At 40.4% G+C, this 20,044-nt stretch overlaps 1 long non-coding RNA gene across 1 annotated transcript; it reads left to right on the forward strand.

Annotated features, from left to right (window-relative positions):
* Positions 1-444: 444 nt before the first annotated feature.
* LOC149149818 (uncharacterized) lies at positions 445-1,610 on the forward strand. Its single transcript, XR_016262281.1, has 4 exons — positions 445-551; positions 686-842; positions 958-1,015; positions 1,180-1,610. It is a non-coding gene; the product is annotated as an uncharacterized LOC149149818 (long non-coding RNA).
* The last annotated feature ends 18,434 nt before the right edge of the window (positions 1,611-20,044 follow it).

The following is a 20,044-nucleotide window of genomic DNA, read 5'->3' on the forward strand; positions in this document are numbered from 1 at the left end:
ACTCCTTTCTTGTAAAAATATGTGCCATTGGATTTTGTTGTTAGATGATTGGGTAATCGTTATCCGTTGATTTGAATTGAGCAAGGGCAGCGGCGGTTCGTTGGATGCTGCAATAACTGTCCACTATCTTCCTTACGAACCGTCAACCGACTTAATTTATTATATCGATAATATTTTGCTCCATGAACAAGGGTTTTCTTCATATTTTCAGGTTATGCAGCTGGTATTTCGAAGGCAGAGGCGCATCTATTGCAGATCATTAATCCCCTGCAGCGGATCAGTGGTTTTTCGGGCTCAAATTTGTAATGTAGATATCGTATTATTGTACTCTTACCCCCTTGCATGTGCATTCCTGGCTAATGATTGAGAGAGGATTTCGATGGAATTCATTCAATTTAAAGCGATTTAAACGTTCAGAAGGCTAACTATATATTTATGGCACTATTTTCAGCCGGTTCGTTGTAGCAGAAGTGCCGGAGAAACTATCCACATCTCAATTCACTATTTTCTATAACGGAGTGGTGAATGTTTACGATATTCCTGCTGAGAAGGTCTTATTTTGATCCGAGCAACTCATATAATACATCAAGAAAATTTGTGTAAATTTTCATAAAACGATATGATTCTCTCATCTTTCTGCCTTTTACTTTATTTCCGACTGAGTACATTGCCATTCTCTGGGCAGGTTGAAGACATTATGAAGCTTGCCAGCTCCAATAGCTCGAGCAACAAAAGAACCTCTAAGATTACCAGCCGCAAAATTGAAGAGATATAGGGACAGCAGCCTTCCAAATCTGCATTGAACGCTGTCAATGAAAATCAACCTCAAAAAGTGGCAGCAGGTAAGACATGTATGACACATATGTCAAAGGGGTTGGATACATAGAATGTCAAAGGGTAAATGAAGGTTTTTTTTGGTATAAATTGTTTTAACATGGTTTCTTGTTCCGCGTGCAGGTTTGGAAATAGTGAAGAAATTATCTCTGCAACGCTTCCTCCAAAAGCGAAAGGAGAGGTAATCAAACTCTAGCTCGTCTACAATTTCCCCTCTGTGTATTTAGATGATTCAATAGGAAATGAAACGAATAGATCGTTTATCGATTATTGTTAGTTTAAATTGAGAGGATTGAATACGCAAATTTGTATTGAAGCGGTGGTTTTTTTTTTGTGGGAGCTCAGATTGAACAACGTGGCTCCTTACAGCACGGTGGAGACGGCGACATTGCCTTCGAAAGCAGCGAAGGATTCCGATGAGAAGATCATACTGTCGTTGGGTTGTCGGTGACAGCAAATTTAAAATGTGGGTGGATGCTATTGACCTTTAATTGCATCCAGCAGGAAATATTTTACCTTAAACGATCTGTTATTTTCGCCCTTTTAATCGATGGAAGGAACGCGCATTTGTACGGCCGATGACGGCAACGCGTTTTCCGTATTGGGGACCGTGAGTAGAGTGTGACAGGTGAAGCTCACCGGGCATGGGCGGTAGAGGAAAGCGTAACTTGCAACGAACGTCAAGGTAGCTTCGTTGCAAGTGGCATGAAATTGCAGAGCACTAGACAACAGGCATGCGTATATTAATTTTGTACAAATCCTATCCTCCACCACCACTAGAGATGTATTATATTCTATATTGGAATATGTTTAAATCTTTCTAAAGTTAAAATATTTACTAAGGTTATTTCCGCGACTATTTCTATCATCACAGGATTCCACTTCACGCTACATCACAAAAAAATATTATTTCACAATTTTGTTGATTTTTTTTTTATTATTAAACCCACATATTCTTGGAATTATGGGGTGCACACATTGATGATGTAATATAATTTGATAATCCTTCGAATGGCGTGTGTTACTGGCAAACAAGAAACAATCTAGGGAAGAACATGTAATAATTAATTTTAAACTTAATAACATAAAATTCATAACAAGAAATACTTCGCGGTCGATGTTTATTAATGGGCTTTGTTACCAGGTTATTATAAAGAAATATCTCATATTATTATCCTCACTATTATATCCAATGGGAGGCCATTTAATTGATTGCCAAATAAATTATAAAACAGACATATTGGGTGTTCATTTTTTCCTAGTGGGCGATTCACCGTAAAATAAGTTCACACATCTTTTTTTGGAAATGAAATCTTAGAAAATGTTTCACTAGAATATAGATGAGATGAACAGATTTAACGAAACCTGTTAATTATAAAACAGATATATTGGGTTTTGTTTTTATTTATTTATTAAATATTGAAAATGTTTTATTAGAATAGAGATGATAGGATTGGTGAATTTTATTATAATTGGTATAATTATATTTATAAATATGGTTGATATATTTTTATAAGTATATATTATTAATATTTTATATTAGAATTTTTAATATTATAATATTAAGGTTATTTAATTATTTTTTAGTCAACTTTATTTTAAATTTTATATAAATTTTTTAAAATCATAATTATGAAATTTGGAAAATTTTATTACTTTTAAATTTTCTAAAATACTTTTAAATCACCATCCATATCTAATGAAATAAAAAAAAATATACTATCAACTAAAAAATAAAATATATTAAGTGAATTTCCAAATTTAATAAGCTTGCAATGTTTCATTCTCTAATAGGCGAGTGCCTCCATTCCCTTTTCATTTTTTTTGGGTTATTTATTGTGTGTAAATATTTAAAATTGCCTTGCTAGGGTTCATATAATTGTGGTCAGTGCCTCCATTCCATTTTCATTTTATTTTTGGGTTATTTATTGTGTGTAAATATTTAAAATTGCCTTGCTAGGGTTCATATAATTGTGGTCAGTGCCTCCATTCCATTTTCATTTTATTTTTGGGTTATTTATTGTGTGTAAATATTTAAAATTGCCTTGCTAGGGTTCATAATTCCAATAAGCTTACAGAAGTTATTTATTTTTTGGTTATTTATTGTGTGTTCTGACAATACTTTATTATGGTTTACCATGTACCAATAGCCTTCTTTCTTTTTGAATTAAAAAATATTAGCGATATAAAAAAACAAATAAGATAAGCATACAAGTAATTTAATTGTATACATATTTATTCACTGAGCAAGAAACAGAGAAATAGGGTATTACAAAAATGGAATATGGTGGCATCTTCTTCTGTTCTTCTCACAACTATCATCGAGATTCTTGCCATAGGGTTTACCAAAATGTCATGGCACAACATGGCCTCTATGAGAATACGGGAAAAATACTCTACATTATTCTGTCCAACAACCATTTTGTCATCCAAGAGGTGGCCATCAAGAAATTCTTTATGATGGGTTCTTGAAGCTACCTGTTTCGTTGCATATCACGGTATCACTTGTCGAGCTCAAAATAAGAAGAATGGTGAGGATTGTGGGATTCCCTTCTCTTCTCTGCACCACCATTCTTTGCTCTATACAAATACATATTCATATTCAAGGCCATAGGGCCTTCACTCTCTGCTCCCACGTTCTGATGGAATGATAAAATAAAAGAGAATAAATGCGATTATGCAACCCACTCCCCGAAATAGAAATGGAACATCATAAAATAAAAGAGAATAAATGCGATCATGCAACCCACTCCCCGAAATAGAAATGGAACTGGTGACCTCAATGTTGAAGGTACAATCACATTGAAAGTCATTGCAATATTTCCCATATCTATGTATTCTCCCACAAACCTAATTTATTTTGGTTCAATTTCGTGTCAAGTCGATACTTGCATGTCATTGTTCGGCAAGAAAAATGAAACTTGCATGTCATTGTTCGGCAAGAAAAATGAAATTCCTCTATCAATATAATAGAAAATGCCTATACTAATGAATTCAAAACACAAAACATTATTCAAATTTCTAACATGGCTAGGATGGGTGATGGAGGACGTGAGTTGATGGAGATGGAAAACACACAATTGTTATGAATTTTGTAACTGAGAAACCTTTTAGAAATCCCTAATTACATCTGTCCAACTATATACAAGACAAAAGAATATTCTCAAGAGAGGAAATCTTAGCGATTCATTTAATAGAAAAAATAAAATTCTTCAACCTTAATTCCAATATAGACTACATCTGTCAGCTTAATAAGTCCACATGATTTTTCATTAAAATATTGAAAATGCTCCTTTGAAATAGAGATGATCGTACAATTTGTGACTTCAATTGTAAATCACATCATCATCTTCAACATCAAAACAAGACTATTTATCCACTGAACATTTACTTTCTTTTCTATCTATGCATTAGTACAATATTTATGTGTATGGCATTATTTAATTAGGTGTTTTGATTTGGAAATTTATATCGAGCTCTTGTAAAAAAATGAAATGGTTTATCATGAGCATCAGTTGGCTTCAACATCTTTGGCTTAAAGTCTTACCACTGCTGAGATCTCTCCTACAATAGAATTAGAAGAAAAGGGTTTGAGGGTCCTTCAAATTTATTTTCTTTTTTTGTAGAGCCAACAAGGAAGACATGGAGCACCTCCTTAACTCTTGCAACTTTTCAGAGAACATATGGGATTGATTTTTGCTGCTATTTAGGAATTTTGATAGAAAACATGCAGGCCTCATAACTATTTTTTATCAATATTATCATGGAATCTTCAATAATTTTATCTTTCACAGAGCTTGGGTTATGATGCCAAAATTCCTCCTATGACTCATAAGGGAAGATCATAACCTCAAGCTCACTCTATAAATTTTGTGGTTTGGCAAATCATCCTCCATAGCATTCGGGAAACAATTTTATCCTCTCACTAGAATCAACAAAATTGGGAAGCAAGCCTAAATGAGTAGCTCTTTTACCTAGACTTGAGCTCTCCCCTACTATCTCTCCCCATTTGGACCCTGTTTCCTTACATCTTGGAGTTGGTTCACCTAAAATATTTATCCCCTGAGTAGGGATTATCAAATTAAATTTTGATGGTGCTTCAAAAGGAAATCATGGTGTCAAAGGTATCTATAGCAACTATGATGGTAAAAACTTTTTGTTTACTAGTAGTTGTGAAGTAAAAAACAATAATGTAATGGAATTCTTTTCTTTGGAATCATGCATTTGCTTAGCTATTATCAATGGCTTTATAAAGCTTCAAGTCGAAGGAGACTTACAAATGGCTACTAATACTTAGAATACTCTTATTAATAGATCTTCTCCGTCAAATATCTAGCAAATCCAAATACTTGAAAACTTCATCTCTCACATTAATTCTTTGATTCCCTGATTTCATGTCCTCCTTCCCTCACACTCTTGTCAATATGGAAATAAAGTGGTTGACTATCTTGCAAACCTGGGATGTAAGAACCAAAATATTAATCTTGATTCCCCTCAAAGCAATGAAGTATGCAAAGAGAGGTGTGACCATTTAAACATCCTCATCACCTCTGATCAATAATCCTCGATGTGTATGTTGAATTTCATGCTAAGGGATGGGAGAAGTTGGCAAGCCCATCACCACCTCGTACATTAAATAGGGGGTGTCGTAGCCAAAAAACCCCATGCATTCAAATAATACTAAGAGTAATGACACCCCAAAGCAATAAACTTAGAGACTTATCTTCCACTTCATCTTCTTGCTTTAGCTAGTGGCTCTTTGTAGTTATATCGAGTCTTTGTTATGTATTCAAACCACTTGTAGGATGTTTCCTCCCCTTGCACTCAAAATTGTTGCAAGTCGATTGAGGAAGGTCTAGGCCCTTTCGGCATGGCCTTCCATTTTCATTCTCTCTTGTTGATTTTACGTTATAACTCTCAATTCTCATTTATGGAGAAAGTGGATTTTTTTTCCTTTGAAGGCATAATGGCATGCCCCAAGTTTCTTCTGGGTTTCGTTAGAATTTGTCTCTTCGAATCTTGTTGGTAAATTTTCTTCCCTACTACCTTTGTAATTAGTGTTTTAGTTTCATTGTTGTGCCTCTTATTATTAGGTTCAGGTGGTCGGTTTTGTTCCTATGGTCGGTTTTATCATGTGTGGAGGCTTCACGACCTCTCCGCCTCTCAAGGAGGGTTCTCTATTTTATGGTTTTGGTTCCTATTCCTCTCTATGCTTCACTTGGCTCTATTCTCCAACCCTATTTCTAAATTCCATAACCGTGCTCACTCTGTATTGATTTTCCTTTGTCCTCTAGTCTCCTTCCCTTCTCCTACCTCTCATGTCTACTCTTGTTGCAACCCTTCTTCTCCCCATCACCATGTCATGAAAATGTATCCACTCATGATGGGGATTTGATGGTTGTGGCCCCCATAGCAAATCTCAAAACCAGTCTTAGGCTTAGTCTGTAGTGTCTATCATTCATTCATCCATCCCTTGAGAAGTTCAATATGAAATCCATATACTTCAGGCTTAGGCAGTTCACGACAAGAGTGCTCACTCTGATTCATGAATTCATGTTATTTCAGGCTACATTCTAGACCCTATACACATCATGGGTTATAGTAATCAATACTTGCAGTCCATAACCTTGTATCAATAGATGAAGGCCATTGTGTGTCATTGCATTTGGGAGAAGCAAGAAGAAAAAAATGAAATTGTTTCTCACCTCAACAACATCTAATTGATCCAAAAGCATATGTGTTCTTGTTTAGTTTTCCTACATGCTTCGCTAGCCCAAATATATATGCATTTATGTTGTGAGAGGTAGTCCACACTAAGTCCAAGAAAGCGGGATCCACCCCCTTCAACTTCTTCTAAGGAAGGATGCTAGCCCATGTAACGCCCTCCTCCCATATCTACCCAAGCAACCGGCCAGCCGAGGATAAACATGCTGTTGTGGGGAAAAATGCCTATTTAGGACGATCCTATCCACCTAAGGTGTGACAGCGCCTTAGCAACAAACGAATACAGCTATTATGATTTCTTCCTTTATGAAATGTGAAAGAGGGGAGATTGGCAGACTTACCATTGTCTTCCGGTTGTCCCTCGATCTAGATCCTCTTCCCTTTTGTGTGTCTACAGCTACTCGCCTCCTCGCTTGCTCAAGAGAACAGCTACTTGAATCCTACGAGGTCATAAGAGAACAGCTACCTGTGACAAGAGAACAGCTACTTGCGACAAGAGAAGAACACAATACAAAGGGACATATACATATTCATAAATGATTCAGGATTAGAAGTAAATCAAATACACTAATGCAATCATACAAAGTACACCAGCATATAGGAAAGAATCAAGATAGCTTTATTGAAAGTAACAGGGTTCAGGAAGAGATACAACCCATGGGGCTCCAATCCAGTATCTCCTTCCCAGCAGAATGGAATTCCCTCTTCAGCTCCCTTCAAAGCATAAACACCCAATGTATCCAGCCACAAACCAACAACAATTCTTTACATTCACAAAATTCCCGCCTTTAGATCCCATGGAGGAGAGATCTATATATAGTTATTTGGAAAGAGGATGAGTCAGCTTGAGATCTGACTAGTGTCCTCTCCCTCTATCAGTTCTTGAGTCCACTTGGAGGTTCTTGCTTCCACTTGGAGATTTGGAACCTCTTACTCATCACCAGTCGAATTCCCTGATACAAGTGTCATTTTGGAAGCTTCCTGGGCATTGACACCTTGAGAAATGAGCCTGCCACTTGTACAGTTACGCTCAATGCAGGTACCCTTTATTGCATTTGACATTCAATGCAGGTAGACAGTGGAGCAGTTGACATTCAGCGCAGATGCTCAGTGGAGCAGTTGACATGATCCAGAATTGGCTTGTTTTTGAGTGTTTTCAGGTGGAGAACTTCTGTGAATTGCTGTGGTTACTTGGCCTTGTTCCTCTAGGGGTAGGAACAACATGTTTAGGGACTTTGGATCCCTTGATTATCAACATTTCATGCTCAGTGATGCAAGGCACAAAAATGTCTATAATAGTTGCCCCCTAAAGTATGAGGCCGTTTATCGGGTGAAATGCTTTATCCAGGAGGGTCCGAAGTTCATCCATCTGCTGGGAGGAGACCTGTAATAAAATACAATACAATACATTATGATTCATTCTGCTTTCATGATCTAGCTGAGGTGGGCATTCCCATGCTCAGCTTTATAAATTCATTTTTGTACATAGAACAGACGATCGTCTGATGGTAGACTGATAATTTTGGCGAAATTATCATCCTTTGAGTAGGATGATCATCTGTTGCAATGATGTACATGTCAAATGTCTTTATTTTTCCTGAATATATATCGCAGCCCGGATGGATGAAACTAGATCCGGGGTCTTCAAACTCGTTCAATCGTCACTCTAAGTACAAGTCGATCCATGTGAGAATTGCGCTGAAGTCGAACATGGAAAGACATCGCTTAATTACCGATCAATGATGCAAACCGTTAACAAGCGCGAGAGGAATCACCGATAATGATAATGACCCTCAAGGTACTGCAGTACAATTTAGGTGGTGTGAATAAAGGACTTGGCGTCGAACACCACGCAAAATCTTCAGGTCGAAGGTCATTGATGTATACCTGTCACCGGAAGTGAGAAACTTGCCACTGAGGCATGCAAGCTTCAAAGTACTGAAGGGGTTGTTCCTAGATCAACTTCTTGGATAATGAGTTGATGTCGACAAGAAGCGATCCGTCACAGGAGGGCCTTAATGAATCCCACATCAGTGACACGGAACGGAGCTAATGACCTTAATGGAGGTGAAAATGATCTGTGACATATGATTTAGGGTGGCGGTCATGAATGGATGAAGGATAATGTATGGCAGTGGATGGGACCCGGTTGACTCTTTCTGAACGACTTCTCTTGAACATATGGCGACACTGATGCGATGGATCGGTAAAATTACCCCAAATATGGATGGTATGGTGAGACCATGGCGATGTGACCGGTGAATGAAACAACCCAACCCGAATGTGGTACGGAGGAAAAGTGTCATGTTCAAGAGCGACCTGCTACCATCAAAGTTTTCTTGATTTTTCCCAATTTTTCCCCAGTCATTGCTGACCAGTACCTCTTTATTTTTGTCAAGCTTGAGGAGGATAACATATGCTTGTTCTATAACCTGCCCTTCGGGCAAGCCCATCGCTATGTTTTATCGAGCCTAGCGATAGGGAAACTCGTTCTCGTCTAAAGACAAGTTTATCGCTATTTAATCATTTTAATGAGTCTAACGACAAGGATAACTCGGTCCTTTTCATTTTTAGAGAGTTTGAAAAGGTACATAAAGTCAACTCCAAAATTCCTTTTTCGTCATCTAATCCCTTAAGTCCGAAAAAGTATAAAACAATACAGAAGGGATGAGTTTTCGATAACTTTAACGAGCCGAATAAAACAAGCGCTCAACCTTTTTGTGCAATAATCCCTCAAGTCCAAAAAGATTAAAATCTAGAGGAGGGATAGCTCTTCCAGTCACTTTAACGAGTTGGAAGGCCAAAACTCGGCGATATTTTCATATTTTACGAGTCAATTGAAAAGAGCTTAAAGAAGACTCGTCTTTTGAGGAACGAGTGATAAACAGGGATAGCAACTGATTCCAGGTACAGGTTGGAATTTTCCAATCACGGCAGTGTCACAAGGATGGCTAGGTGAAATCACTCTTCGCAGCTGTTCCTCAAAATGGGTAAACAATCATATGGAGGTGAACGATCGACCAAAAAAAAGTGGAGGTGGCAGGTGCAAACACGACCAAGGCTTTAACGGCTGATAAATTTACGATCACTGTGGTTATTTACCGGAATAGGTTCATTTTTTAGATAAAAATGAGCTTAAACACTGGAGGAAACTCTGCTCACTGCTTTTATTTATCTTTTAACGAGCATGAAGACCGCGTTAAAACTGCTCGGATCTTGCGTTTATTTTTTAACGAGCATGAACTTTATGCTAAAACTGCTCGAATCTTGCGTTTATTTTTTAACGAGCATGAACTTTATGCTAAAACTGCTCGATTATATAGTCAAATTTTGGTTTTTTACCATAACTAGCTTTTCTCTTTTCAACGATAGTACTGCATTCTCAATTGCTGCATCAAACTTAGTTAGAAATGAATAATATTTGCATGAAAATGAGATTATAACCCTAATATTTCGCTTTGAACTACGTAAAAAGCCATTAAAAGGTGATTTTACCTCTCATTTTACCATTTCATTTGATCTTGGTTTGTTGGAGCTCTGGAGGTGCCTCGTCCCCCTTGATTTTCACCAGCTGATTCCGGGAGATTCTGTGGACGATTTTCAGTGCCGTCTGGACCAGGTAGGAGCTAAACCCTAGCTCTTTCTTTTCATGGCTTCCTTTTTCAGTTTTGTGCCTATTTTCCTGTCCCCATGAGCCCCTGGGGTTTTGCTAGGGTGCTCTGGTATCAGCGCAGGCAGTCCATTCGAAACCTGCGCTGAATGTCAAGCTGCCTTAAGGCAGTTTGACCTTCAACGCAGGTAGGACACTTGCCAACTGCGCTGATCTCAGAAAAACAGTTCTATGCACAGTTTTTGATGAAATTTTGCCAGTTTCTCATCAATTTCAGGAACTTACTCTTTCTCTTGTTTGTTCTGCAGGGATCTTTGAGCAAAATGTCCCTTACATGGCGAGAACCAAAACATGAAGAGGAGGACATGATTGCCCTCCATGACCCTGTCACGGTGAACGCGCTGCGGAACTGTGGCCTGCTGAAGTTTTTCCGTATCTCTATCATGAGAGCACAGATCTCTTTACTGCAGTATATGCTTGATGCTTGGGATCCTATCAACCAAGTATTCCATATTAGGGGAAAATCCATCCCCTTGACCATAGAGGAAATTTACTTCTTGACTGGGTTGTCAAGGCGGGGTGCCCCCATTTCGTTGTCAGGTTCGGCCCGGGGGAATGACTCCATGAGAGATTATGTTCGTCAGTACTGCAGGGAAGGTTCCCAGCCAAGCAGAGACGACAAGGTTGTTATCCGTGAGATCACTGAAAGGTCTCTCAGGTCCATTCTGTATACTGTTGGTAGGATGGCCGGTAGTGCATCTCTACATGTTGCCAACAGGTCTTATATGCAGCACGCCTTGGAGTGTCTCCAACCGAAAGTATTCAACTGTTGTGATGCAGTACTTGCTTAGATGAAAAGTCAATTGACCAAGGTAAAGGACGGGAAGCTGAAGAACTTTGGGTATGGTTCTATTCTGACTGCCTTTGCCTTGGAGAAAATACCACTGATGCAGCCTCAGTATATCGCACTCGACTTGCCTTCTCCCACCGAGCCACGCATGCAGAGATGGGTTGATCACATGTCTAGGCATGCTGTTCAATCTCAGATTACTTTCACTGATACCTTCTTCAGGTTGTTCGAGTGCCAGGAGATGGTCTATTCCGAGTACCCGTATGTTGGCATGGATTTCCGAGGTGATCCGGACTTGGTATTGCCGGATGGCGAACAGTGGGGCGCTATAGGTAAAATCTTTGACCATATTACTGTTTACTGTTCTTATTCATAATGTTGTTGTGCTTTATTCTATCAAGACTTATAATCAAACTCATGTGTGCATGCAGATGTTGGTCCTGTTCGTCCAGCAGCTCGCCCGAAAGCGCCAGTTGCCGCCCCAGCAGGGGAGACTGCTGGGAGGGTTATTCTCCGCGACCTTGATGTGGCAGAGATTCTTACAGCTATGCAGGAGCAGGTTGAGAGCCTTACTCTCGGCATTCCCGATGTGAGGATTGATGAGCTCCCTTTACAATTGCAACGCCATACCACTGGTGTGCCTAGACGATGGACTCGTCTCTTGCGCATGATTGCACAGGCCGTGACGTGCTATCATGAGCATCACTAGGCTAGGGTGCCCCCTAGCATTTTTGAGTTTTGGGTCATATGACCAATTTTTGTCTTGGTTACAGAACATTATGTATGAACGATAAACAGCTTATATATATTTTGATTTTCGAGTTTTATTCTGGTTGATTTATATGATCCATATGTACAATCATTGATGATGTGTCCTTTTTATAAATGTTGCAAATGTCTATCTAACACATAGTTTGCTAATGAGTCGGTTAATGTGTTTAAGTTTCTGGAAATATGCTGGTATTGAATTGAATCAAACTGTCTTTCCAAAATCTTAACCCTTAGGAACATGCGATAAATAGCTAGATTGCGAACGGAATATATACCATTGAGTTGTAGTATTACGAGCTGTGAGTCTAGCCTGACAATTAGTCGGCGTATGCCACGGGTGATGGCATCAGAGAGTAGTTCTATCAACGCGCTATACTCAGCGATGTTATTCGTTGATTGCCCAATACATACACCTCTGAAACTTACTAACTCGCCGCTTGGATCAAAAATGGCCCAGGCTGCGGAGGATAGGTTCCGCGAACTACGACTCGCTCCGTCGGCATATCCAACACATGTCTCCAGGAGGTTTGACATCTGCAATAAATGAAAAAGGTGGATCACTCGACTAGAACAAATAATTTAGCGAAAACAAAATACAACAAAAGCATACAGGTTACTATTTAAGCATAGTAACGCTTGAGGTACAACCCATTACGGGGTTGCGCCAGTGGAATTCCGTCATAATCCATTAACTCGTAGGCTCCTTTTGCTAACACCCTTTTAACAATATAGGGGCCCATCCATAAGGAATTGAATTTACCTGCTCCCAATTTATCGAATTCTTGATCATAAAGCAAGACCAAGTCACCTTCTGAGAAGACACGGGGTTTGACATTTTTGTCGAACTGAGCCTTGACTTGTTTCTTATGGGCTTCGTTGGCCAAAGTGGCATCACGACGGGTTTCATCCAATTGGATTAATTCCAAGAAACGAGCCTCTTCTTCCGAAGTTCCGGGGAGGAGATCAATTGCGAGTTTAAGCGATGAAATTTCGCACTGGATTAGCAAGACTGCTTCCAGGCCATACACCAGTTGGAAAGGTGTGAACCCGGTCGCGTTCTTTACCGACGTTCGGTAAGCCCACAAGGCTGAGTACAGGATTAGGTGCCACCTTCTTTTATGAACCCCAATCATCCTTTGCAACATACGCTTCAGGACCTTGTTGATTGCTTCAACTTGTCCGTTGGCTTGCGGATAATACGGGGTAGAGCTGTCGTGAGATAGCCCTAGCTTGGCAGCTAATTCAACCATCATGTGATTGCGAAAATGCGATCCATGATCTGTCAATATAGCCTGGGGTATGCCGAACCTGGCGACTACATGATTGAAAAAGAAAAGGGCAGCTGTTTCACCAGTGTTATCCAATGTAGGCATCGCCTCGGCCCATTTGGTAAAATAGTCAACAGCGACTATAATATACCCATGCCCCCCGGTCGAGGTGGGGTTACATTGCATGAAATCGATGCCCCACTTGGCGAAAGGCCCAACAGCAACTATTGGCTGTAAAGGTGCGGGTGGTCTTCTGGTTTTGCTATCGAAAATTTGACAAGCATGGCAACTTCTGACTGCGGTTATGCAATCTTTGAACATGGTTGGCCAGAAGTATCCTGCTCGTAAGATTTTTTGTGTTGTTGCATATCCAGATTGATGCCCCCCACACGCTCCTGAATGACACTCATTCAGGGCTTTTTCGGCCTCCTCATGGGTAAGGCACCTCCTCAAAACCGTATCGATACCACGATGGTAAAGTGTATCACTGATGATCATGTAGTCTTTTGCTTGGTATCGTATACGTTTTTGTTCTGAGTGAGAGGTGTTAGGCCTGAATTTTTGGGTTTGGAGATAAATTATGATATCTCCATACCACTCATTGCTTGTAGATATCAGAAACAAAATTTCGTCCACGATTGACTCTTGTGATGTTTCATCGTTGGACGACGATGGGAGATCGCACAATAATTCTGCGAAAACTAGAGCTTTCTTTGATTTGGATTTTACAAATTCCAGATCAAACTCTTGAAGGATAGCTATCCATTTTGAATATTTTCCCCCCAGCAACTGTCGCGACAGTATATAAGTCATGGGGTTGCAATCTGATAAAATGGTAGTTTTCCGAAAGAGGACATAATGTCGAAACCTTTGAATCGCTTGAACAGCTGCAAGTGCTAGTTTTTCAACATAAGAATATTTACTTTCTATATCATTTAAGTTTTTACTTAAATAATATATAGGATGTTCAATTCCATCGACTTCTTGAACTAAAACCATTGAAATGGTCGTATCCGCTGCAGCCAGATACAGGTTAAAGTCTCTTTGATAGTCCGGGGCGTACATTAATGATGCTTTTACTAGACAATCTTTCAGAGCATCAAAGGAAGCTTGTGCCACCTGGTCCCAGACGAAAGGTACATCCTTTTTCAAAAGACAAGTATAACCTTTAGCAAGTTCTGCGTAATTTGGAATGAACCTCCTCAGAAAGTTTGCTTTCCCTTGGAGTTTCTGAATCTGAAGCAAATTTGAAGGTGGAGGCAAATTAATGATTGCCTGAACCTTGCAAGGATCGAGACGAATCCCATCTTTAGAGACTACAAAGCTAAGCAAATGACCAGAACCAACGCAAAACACACATTTGTGCAGATTGAGCCTTATCTTGTAGTGTCGGCAACGTAGAAATATCGCTCTTAAATGTTGTGGATGATCGGTCCGCTTTCGCAAATGAGCCGGAAGATCGTCGAGATAAGGTTGAACAATGTTCTTGATGTCATGGAAGGCATAATTCATTGCCCTCTGAAACGTCGCCCCTGCGTTCTTTAAACCAAAGGGTAATTTTCGATAAGCGAACGTGCCCCATGGACAAATAAATGCAGTCTTCGACTGGTCCTGTGGGCGGATATTTATTTGATTATACCCGGAAAATCCATCCATAAATGAAAAGATTTCACATCCGGTGCATTCATCAATTATCTGGTCGATGAAGGGTGTAGGGTAGTTGTCCTTTGGACAAGCTTGGTTTACATCCCTATAATCGACACACACTCTTATTGTCCCTTGTTTCTTCATAACAGGGACAATATTCGATACCCAATCAGTTAGAGGAACCGGGTAGATGAATCCAGCATGGAGGAGCTTTTCAACTTCCGCCTTAATGGCAGCGGCTTTCTTGGGGTGCACCTGCCGAAGCCGTTGTCTTACTGGTTTGACATCAGGATACATTTTAATTTCATGTTCAACGATGCTCGAGTCAATGCCTGGCATTTCATCATATGACCAAGCAAAGACATCTCTAAATTCGCGAAAAAGAGCATTATATATTTCCAGTTCTGAAGGGGAACAACCTTTGCCAACATAAATATTCTCTACAACATTTGTTTTAGTCGAGATATTTATGGCTATAGTCTCTTCTATATTGGATAAGTTTCGCTCGGAATCCACCGTATTTATAGTATTTGATAGGAATTCAAAAACTGAAGGGTGATAAAGATCTTGTTGAGTATCTTCTTCATATTCCGGAAGAAGGGAACGATGGTGGTGATCATTCCATGGTGCCCCCTCAATCAACATTGATTGTAAGATTCCTTCGTCAGTCCCATGTAGTTTCGACCAAGGATCTAATGGGGTACCATATTCTCTAGACCTATCTACCCAAACGCTTGATGAGCGTTGATTTGGGTTTGCCTCCCATGCCCGAAACATTGATTGCTACAATATTTCTATAGGGCTTGGGGGAAAAACCATTGCATGATCCATGTCGACATCGTCTTTTGCAACCTTCGTGGAAGATACCATGTTGCAGGCTCTTATGAATGCTACTTCTCCTACATAGAATGGAGGTGGAAGTGCGAAAGTTCCCATTAATGTGGGATCTTTTAGTAGGCCTACTCCGATGTCTTGCAACGAATGATTGCTTCCATGGATCATGGGAATGCTTCCTGTAACTTGTGAACCATTAGGGAGGAAGTTCTGTTGGTCGACGACCGTAATCCCTCCTTCAAATGGGAATGCGATCTTCCTAAAATAAGTCGACACAACAGCTGCCATGGCATAGATCCATGGTCTACCCAGTAGGATGTTGTAGTCAAGATTCCCATCAATGACTTCGACATCTATTTCTACTGTTTTTCCTCCCAGTTCAATCTTCAAGTTATTAAGGATACCGTACGGGGTATAAGTCCTTCCGTCGAAAGCTTTTAATGTTGTCGAAGATCGCGACAAGGTTGGAGATCCTAAAGTTTTCCAGCAACTCATCGACATAATGCATGTAGATGCTCCCTCATCAATAATTGTTCTGTGAACAGTTTTGTTGAGGGCTTTCACTTGTATAAGGAAAGCTAGTTGAGCTGGTAACTGAGGATCGTATCCTTTGTGGTCAAAGGATACAAGATTGGAATCCTTAGGATCGACCCCACCAATAGCCGATAACAACGCCTGCCTTTGGGATGGGCAATTTTGTAATACTTCAAGAGTCGACATAGTGGATGGCGATTGGGCCAAATCTTCCACTATGTTATAATGCTGCGCCGCTCTGGCACGAGGATTAAATGTCGACTTGTGTACTACTCCCCTAGGCGGTTTTATTGTTAATTTAGGAATGATGGGCGGTACAACTTCTGTCGAAGTTGTTGTCGAACTACTTGGTTGATCTTTACCTTTGTCGTTCGACGGATGCGGATTCCCATAATTTTTGTTCCTTGTCGAAATCAAAGCATCATTCTGCTGTTTTGAAACTGACAACATAACTACTTGCGACGGGGAAGCATTATTACTATCAACCAGATTTTGACCTGGGTTGGGAAATGGATCAGTTAACACAGCTGAGGTTTGCGAACTTTTAAAGAACCTTTTCAACTCAGCTTTGAATGGGCAATTCCTTGTATAATGATCCTCCTCATCACATATTTGACATGGATAATTTAGTTTCCCTTTCCCAGGAGGGTTTGAAGAAGTTTTTCCAGGAGATGACTCATCCTGTTTCTTCTTCTTCCCTTTGTTTTCCTTCTTCTTGCTTCCTGGTTGATTGGTTTCTTTGCCCTTATCTGCTGATATGGCATTTACTTCCAAAGCAAGAATTTCTTCTTTTGCATTTTTATCTGAATTCTTACGGGCTTTCTTAGACGAAGCCTTTATCGATTTCGCGTTTGCCGTGCCAATCACGCCATCACCGGCATGAGAGTCACTATTGGATTTTGGAGGGGGAGGAATTGAAAATTCCGGTCTAGGGGCGTCAGGTATTTTGTCGTAGAGCGTGCCAGACTGAGTATAAACTAAGTCTAGATACTGCGCACGAGCAATAACTTGCTCCTCTGTTACGACTCCTCCCTTTGCCACATCTTCCGTTATAGCAGGAAGTAACGACTTTATAAACCATTCAGCTAACAGCTGATCGGGAACGTATGTTTTAACCATCCTACGACGACGACGCCATTCATGTATATGATCAGATATATGAGTGGCAGTTGTCTGCTTGAAGTTGGTTAATATTTATGTTCCCGTTTCATACCTTATTGGTAATTGAAAATGGGTTAAGAAAGTCGTGGCTAGGGAACTAAAATTGTCGAACGAGGCTCTAGGTAATTCAATATACCATTTAGCCGCTGGACCTGTCAATGTCCTCTGAAAAAGGCAAAGCCTTATCGAATCATCATTTAGGGTGTTTGATGAACACCACAGATGAAAAGTCATCACGTGATTCGATGGGTCTTCACCTGGATTTCCATTGAATTTAGGAATGTCAGATGGAAGTTTGTGAGGAATCGCTGGCCACCAAGGGGCGTAAGCAATCGGATCGTTGGTTAACCGGTGTAAATCTGGTAACTCTAAAGTTGCCACGAATGGTAACTGTTGATTCAGGTTAGGTGAAGCATAACCAGGGTACGATGGAATCGCTTGAGCAGTGGGTCTTTGCATACCAACATAATGTAATTGATGTTGGTATGACTGATATGGTTGGTGGGCTTGACCACTGTAAAGCGATTGGTATTGACCGTTTTGAATATATGGTTGTCCACTGTTCGCAAAGATCTGCTGCTCAGAACCTTGGTACACTTGCTGGAATTGTGGCTGTTGGTATTGCACTAGCCACGGTTGTGAAGCCATGTTCTGCTGTGCTATACTAACCGTTGGACCAAGGTGTGGGGTAATTGTACCCGTTTGGACCTGTGTTTCCCCACCAGTTGGCGATTGTGGTTGTGACCCATGGTCAAGGGGCTGTTGCATTACAACCTGAGAAATCTGAGGTTGACATGCAACAGGCATCACTTGAACTTGTGACACTGTTACAATAGCCAGTGTGGTTGGGATGTTCGTCATAGGTACACACTGTTGCATAGAATATACAACCCTTGGTTGTTGAGGTAGCATCGGTACCCAACCACTTGATGTAATTCCAGTATAACCTGAATACTGTTGAGAACTGCCGTATGGATATCCTCCCGGAGGAGGTAATGAAAGGGCATACTGCCCCCCATACGGTAGCAATCCGGAACTCAAAGGGATTGTTTGCCCTTGGGGACTGGATGGCCCAAATTGACCTCCATAAGGATCAATCTGTCGAGTCTCAACATAACAGTTGCCAAATATTATTCCGGATGAACAAACTGGAATGGACCACACTGTCGAAATAGTCCCTTGGTGGACTCCTTCTAGCGGTTGCGAGCTAGTCGGGACAGATGGTATGCCGGCAAACATTGTCGGAGTGACGGCAGGGGCTTCTGCTGTCACTGTGTCGTTCGACACAGTCCTAGACGTTGACGGTTGTTCAGACATTTTGAGTCTATCCAATAGATTGCCTAGCGATTCTACAGGAACTTCCACTTGTGGTGGATTAACTTCTGATGAAGGAAATAGAGTGACCCCGACTCCAAAATGGGTTGGAGTACTTGCTTGCGGATCCTCTGCAATTTCCTCTATCACAATCAAACCAGGTGGAAGAGGAAGACCGTCAGGTCCGTAAAATATTTCTGGTGCCGAAGAAGGGGTTGTTTCGACAGCGACAGTTGTTTGAGGAACAAAACTCTCTGGACCGGTTACAGATGGAACTGGTTCAGTTACACAAGTGTTTGCCCCCAGACCAGGATCAGTGTTACTGTCCCTCTGTGGCTGTTGAACTTCTTCTATAGAGGCAGGGTTTCCAGAAATGTTTGGAGTAACCGGAGTCTCAGATGTTGTCAGAATACTTGTTCTAACTTTGATAGGAGATTTCGAACTGGTTAAACGAGTTCGCTTTGTCCTTACTGTTTTCGATTCCGGAGACAAAGACGGTTGACTTGTAAGCCTCCGCGAACGATGGGGTTTCAATTGACTTTCTTCCACGATTGCGGATTACTCGATCAACCAAAATACAAAAGGGGAAATTGGTGTTTCCGAATTGAATGAATTTTATTAGACGCTTTAGGCACAACTTGCTTTTTCAGTTTTAAAGAGTCGAGAAAAAGCTAAAGACGACTCTAGTCTCCTTCGATGTTTTAAAGAGCCCGAAGTGACAAATGCTCGGATGGACTTTTTCTGTTATAGAGTCTGAAAAAGGCCAAAAGAAACTGCTCTGGAGATCTAGGCAGAGGGTGTGCCAAACTTTTCGCAAAAACACAGAATACTTTTTACGGTATGGGTGGTCGATCTTCGTGAATGCTGTGTTCACTGCATTGCGATCAGTAGGGCGGCCGACACGGCTTCCTAAGGATAAAGGATATATGCCTATAGGGGTCTCCCAATATATACGCGACGGTACATGGGAGCACAAATCCGTATTAGCGCTACCGTCTCTCAGGAGGAATCACCCACCTTCTTCGAGATCGACAGTCACTATGTTTAGCGACGCCGGAACACGTCTCTAGCCTAGACCTCTATGTTGTGCGTTATGTTACAAAGTGTTGTTAGGTTCATTCAGTTTATTTTAGGTTGATCTTTTTAAAGTTTGCCTTTCAAGGTTCACCACGAGATGTATGATACAAATTCCTAAATGCAGTCTAAGATGATAAGCAAGCTTTATTATCTTTCAACTTTGAAAATCCTAGCTACTAAGGGAAAAGAATAACACTATCTTTTTTCAAAGAGCAATCAGCACACTCTAATGCACTTTCCCTAAATCCAACATGCAAACTATCAAATGAAAAATGCACAATGCAGGTGTTTGTTTTCCTCTTTCTTAGTATAAATGCCTACAAAGAAAGCCTTTTGCACAACTTTGAATTTGCTTTTAAAATGATCAATACAAACAAGTTCACTCTTTCGAAAACAACAAGGGTAGAAGAGATTACAATC

Source organism: Pinus tabuliformis, chromosome 9, assembly GCF_031772625.1.
Source record: "Pinus tabuliformis cultivar Carrire ecotype Pingquan chromosome 9, CPIR1, whole genome shotgun sequence".
NCBI lineage: Eukaryota > Viridiplantae > Streptophyta > Pinopsida > Pinales > Pinaceae > Pinus > Pinus tabuliformis.